This window comes from Eumetopias jubatus, unplaced genomic scaffold, assembly GCF_037043125.1.
Source record: "Eumetopias jubatus isolate StellerSeaLion01/CBP00866 unplaced genomic scaffold, mEumJub1_p1.0 scaffold_3, whole genome shotgun sequence".
Lineage (NCBI taxonomy): Eukaryota > Metazoa > Chordata > Mammalia > Carnivora > Otariidae > Eumetopias > Eumetopias jubatus.
In genome coordinates, this window is record NW_028274809.1 from 193,008,914 (window position 1) to 193,014,518 (window position 5,605).

Consider the following 5,605-nt stretch of genomic DNA (forward strand, 5'->3'; position numbering starts at 1 on the left):
ATTTTCCAGAATGGATTGTTTGTGTTTTCACGGTCTTCCTTACTGATTTCTGCTGAACGAAATCTCCGTGTAAACAAAGTAGTGAAAATGCTTCTGGATGACACAGCACCTGCTCTCATCGCTTCTTCAGACTCCGTCCAGCCTCTCCGCCTAGAAACAGCACCAGGCGCAGGGGAGGGGAAGACGCCGGCTCCACAGCCTCGCCCCTGTAGCCCTGGGTCTGGGCACGGAGCAGGGTCGTTCCCGCCTGTGGCCAGGGCAGCTCTCCCCGGAGGGGACTTGCTGGTGGAGGTGTGGCAGAGCACCCTGCCGGCTGCCGTGACTGTCGCCGTTCCTCGAAACAGAGGGGGAGCCTTCTCGGGAAGGGCTTGTGGCCATCCCGGCCCGGCATGAACTGGGGGGCCCAGGCCAGCATGTTCCCCCAAAGCCGGGGGGGCTCCCCGTGGGACAGCGTCTTTGTTCGGGCCGCCGTGAGCCTGGCACCCCCTCTCCAGGCCGTCGGAGCTCATTTGGGTTAATCTCAAATGCAGGGTCCCCACAGCCCCCGTCCCGTGGGCCACGATGGATCCCTGCCTGGGTCACGGGGCGTCGACCCTTCCGCACAGAGTTCCATTCTTTCCTTCAGGGAAGGCTCTGTCTTACAAAGACCCGAAGAAGAAAGAAATTGAGAAGGAGGGGAGAGGGGAGGAAGGACAGAGGGAAGAAGGGGAGAGTAATCGAGGGAGGGGCGGACAGAGGGGGAGGAAAAGTTCTTCTTCATTAATTGTCTCAGTCATTAAGATAAATTGAGAAGAATAAAGAAAGGCCACACTAAGTCAGGTGCGTTAAACTCCTCAGCCGGCATGCTCCCGACTTCTCCACCGGCGTTCACTTCCGGTGCCCACTGCGGTCCTCGGCGGCCGACACAGCCGGGAGCGCAAGCGTGTTTCTCTTCCCCTTTGGGCACACACGTCCGTCACACACACACTGACTTCTCGCTCTGAAGCCAACACATTACATTTGTGACAAATAGAGAAAATGTGGATTATAAGATCCGTCAGATAAGTCCTAGAGTTAAAAGCGCAGGAAGCCTTCTTTCCTGCGCAGGCGAATGCTCCCTGCTGCCTGGTACGCTAGGGCCCTCGCTGTGGACAGCCCAAGGCATGCGCCTTTGGCCTCCTATTCTATTTATTTATGATCCTACCTTATCATTTTTTAGACAAACATGGACTCTCATTCTTCCTACAGTTTCACAACTTGATTTTTGCTTAATGATAAACTGCGGCTCTCTTTCTAAGTCACACAGATATGCACTTTATTCTTTCGCTTTTCAATAGATGCACCGTATTTCCTTGTGCAGATGGTTTTGTAGTTTATTTTTTTAACCAAAAAATACCACGGGACATTTGAGTTACTTCTGACTGCCTTTTGCAGAAGTCACTTCCAGCTGTGCCAACAGCCCTCCAGCGAACATGCCTCACGCGGGCACACGCTCCGAGAGCGCTTGTGGCGTGAAGTCCTGGGACTGGAAACGTGGGTGAGTGTGAGCGCTGGAACCGGGTACGGCCTCGCCAGGTCACCCTGGGCACGTGTCCGTGTGCAAACGTCCCGTCCCTCGCTGCCCTGGTGCCGTGTTGCTGAGCGAGGCACCTCGTGTCTGCAGGGCAGAAACATGGCCAGGGGCCCATTGTGCCTGGTCACCTTTCTTCTGCCTCCCGGCCGAAAACGATGCTGTTGCATGATACCGGTCCAGAAAATTCCGTGTGCGGGCTCTGCAGGCCGTAATCTCCACACTCAGGAAAACGGACAGTCTATGACTACAGGATTTCTTTTAGGCCCTGACCACACAGATGTGCGAGGCCACGTGTGCCCCGCCCTGCGGCCTCTGGGGCATGGCTTCACTTTCGGGGGAAGTCGGGAAGGAGAGTGACAACTACATTCTTGCTTTCCTAGTGCCGTCCATTGCGCCTCCGGGTCCCTACGCTGGGTGTGCACAGGGTTCACCTGGGTGAACCAGGCCTCGATCCTTCTGCTCTGTCTGGTGGTGGTGCCCGCGTCCACCGTCACTGGCTCCTGGCCGGCCCCGAGGCAAGGAAAACCTGTATGCATCCATACACACTTTTACCATTTTATCATGAGGATTAATATTCTGGACAACGACCCATAAATCTGCAAAATCCAGAATCAGCAAAGAAACACCAGTTTGTGTTCCTTTTCTATATTCACCAAGGCAGAAAAACATTCCCACACATTTTACAAAGACTTCTAATAGCATTTCTCAAAAACAAAAATTATATCTGGGTTAACTGTACTAATCAGGAAAAAAATCTAAATTCTAACCCAAATGCCTCAATTTCTGAGCATTGCTATGCAGTAGCATCTCCTACCCCAATGTGGTCTTAGCACCGGGGTCCATGCTGGGACCCCCCCCCCATGCCCCACTCCCCGCATCCTCAGCCAGGCCATGGCCCACTCACCAGACGCCGCGTCTCCTACAGACCCGTTCTCGCTGGTTCTGCATGCTTCTCCCACCGCTGCAGGGATCTGAGCTGATACTGAAAGAGGCATTTTTATTTTAATGGTTATATATTTATTCTAACCTATACTGGGAGAGAAAAAGCTAAAACTAGCACATCAAACCCAAGATTTCAGCAGTATTGTTGCTTAGCTAAGTACAAGAAGTGAGCCATTTTGAAGTCACTTTAAAGAAAGTATTAAGTAAATGGCAGTACAGGAGGCCCGGGCTGTGCCTAGAACAGAGAGTGGTAATCGCAGATGCGCCGCGAGTGGTGTAGATGTGGGTGGTGGGCTGCCGGCCGGCAGGCAGCACCCCATTCTGCGTTCCAAGTCACGCTGTTCCAACCCCTACAGGTCCATCTGTTAGGAAGAAATAAAGCACTTTATATTCTGAGTGTTTCTATCACGTTAGATTACAGCAACCTAAATAAACATTACTGTTACGTTATAACTAACAGCAAGAGAGTTTCTGATGTTTTAACGAAAATGTGTAAAGGTCACTGCACAGTTGTGGCCCCGCTGATCACAGACCGGGTCGTCCTCCTTTCCCGCCCCACGCCACTGTGTAATGAGAAACGGGATTGCTCCGCGTTCAGCTTTCCTCTAAGCGCACAGGGTTTCTTCTGTGCCTGCATGCAGGTGCACCCACTCCTTTTACCTGAGCGCGGGAGCCGGCCGGACCCGGGGCCGTTGCCCTCAGTTCCTCCATAAGCCCTTCCTGATGGGTTTTTAGGTACGTCCCATTTTTCAAATGTTAAATCTGGGAGGAGAAGGTTTGGGTTTGATGTGCTAGTTTTAGCTTTTTCTCTCCCAGGAGGGAGCAGGGACCCAGAGCCGGGAGGAGAGCACCTCACAAAGGGAGTAATAAATACCCAGTCCTTCGCCAGAACATTACCAGATTTTGTTATAAACGTGTCCCGTGGTGCGATCTGGTTATTCTTTGCTCCTGCTACCACGCCAGGGCTGCCCCGAGCCGTGCCTGCCCACCTCTTCTGCCCTCCGTTGATGATGAGGATTCCTGCCCGAAGGTCGCCAGGGTGGCCAGACCCCCGACCGGAGGCGGGACAGAGGAGCTGGACAGCAAGCTGGAGTCACACACACTCAGCCCAGGGAGGGGACCACACGCGCCGCACATGGCCGCTCGGGGCCCCTCCGTCCGACAGGGTGAACAGGCAGGCACCGTGGGGGGGTGGCCCTGGTTCCCCTGGGAGCGCCCGGCTGCCTTGTTGGAATGATTCCACGGGCTGGCAGGGAACGGAAGCCCACTGCTCAGGACTGAGCAGGCATGCGCCTGGTCCCCGTGATAAGGAAGGCTGTTTGGCTGGGGGACCTTATCCGCGGATGCAGAGTTGGGAGGGGACCTGCCGTGAGGCCTTCTGAGACCCTCCCAGGGACACCAGATACCAAGGTAGCACATGACATTGAGTCTTAATTTTAGGCCTTACACAGAATACCATTTACATTCAATAGAAACGTGGCTGGTTGTGCCCTATCATCTAGCAGCCGCTGGGTGGACAGTCCAGCTGGCCGCCTGCCTGTGTCCCTGAAAGGGACATTTAACCACATGGCGACATCGGTGTGTCCTAGGAAGGACACATCGGGTGTGGATGGAGACGCCCATGCCAGCCTGTCCCTGGGTGATGCACTCAGGCCCAGGACAATTGCCTAGCAGGTGAAATCCCACAATTACTACAAACTGGACTGTGATCACACCTTGCTTCATCAGAGACGTCAGAGACCTGTGCCTGGGTCTCCACTTACCAGTTTCTTCTCGGAAAGTGATGATGGCACAGGATGCACAGTTGAGGGGCAGAGGAGAGCATGCTGGAAGGAGTCTCCTCGCACCGGCCCCGGCCACAGCCCCCAGCAGGGGCAGCCCCGGTCTGCACCGAGCCATCCGAGAAATGCACAGAGGTCGCTTCAGGAAATCAGTCCCAGGATGGCCTCACGTCATGATTTTTGTTACAGGTCCTGCGAGCCCCGCAGTGCCTGGGGGGTTTGTCGCACGCCGCACGCGCGCAGACGCGGGCCGCAGGAGTCCGCCCCTCTTCGCCGTGGCAGCCCCCTGTCTCCCAGACGGACAAGGAGTCTCTTCCCCTGTGTTCTGCCCGCCACCCTCCCTGCGTGAGCGGCCGTTTGCCAATCTGATAGAAGCGCATTCGCGGGATTGGCTCCTTCCGTTTTTATTGGTCATGCCAACACACCACTGTGCCCTGTGGGGTGAGAATGACGGCTCGCCCCCGCCGTACCCGGACAGCACCTGCGCCATTGCGTGTGTTCGCACTTGCTGCGTGAAACACAAGCCGAGCTGCAGACTGCTGAGAGAGTCGTGGCTGCACGCTAAGGTGCGTGACCGGAGAGCTCTGGCCGGAGCCCAGGGGAAAGAGCTGGTGCCCCACAGCCCCGTGTTTCCTGTCCGCCAGCCCAGCACAGCCCTCGCTGCGGAGGGGCCGCTCGCCACCCCCACAAGACCCAGAACAGCTTGACCCCCCGGTCTCTGCTCTTCTTCTCCTGGATGTCATCCCGCCCCCCCGCCCCCGAACATGTCATCTTCCGTCACAAGTGCCGTAAGCCTCACAGTAATGACCGCAGGGTCTGTTTCTAACCCAGCTCCCTTGGCACAATATTTTACCTTTTCTAATCGTTTGATGTGAGGAAAAACCTGATAAAATAGCTGCCATTTCAAAAGGCAGAGCAAAGAGGAGATGACGTGAATGAGTCAGGTCACAAGATCTTCATTCACACTCAAGTTCAACCAGGGCCAGATACGACACAAACGTGCCACGTTTCCATACTATTTATTTAGCAAGTGTTGGAAAGGTCGGGCGGTTTTCAGGCCCACCTGAGTCTCAGCTTCTCTGTGAGAGAGCATGAAAGAAGTGAGGATGGACCTTCTTGTTACTGACCCAGTGACAGCAGATGTGTGTCCGCCCGTGATTATCTTCCGTGTGGACGGGCGCAGGCCATTCTCACCCATCCGGTCCCTGTGACGCACATGGAAGCTAACTCAGAGATCTCCCCCTTCCCTCCAGGCAGCACCTGCTGGGGTCAGCCCTGGATGAATTCCAGAGCATTTTCTGCCAACCATTATCCCAACCCTTTCCCCACA

General features: G+C 55.1%; 1 long non-coding RNA gene across 1 annotated transcript; it reads right to left on the reverse strand.

The window, feature by feature from the left end:
* Positions 1-1,326: 1,326 nt before the first annotated feature.
* LOC114196647 (uncharacterized) lies at positions 1,327-3,711 on the reverse strand. The gene is made up of 3 exons (XR_003606759.2): positions 3,392-3,711; positions 2,457-2,534; positions 1,327-2,078 (listed from the first exon to the last, which is right to left on the reverse strand). It is a non-coding gene; the product is annotated as an uncharacterized LOC114196647 (long non-coding RNA).
* Between the last annotated feature and the right edge of the window lie 1,894 nt (positions 3,712-5,605).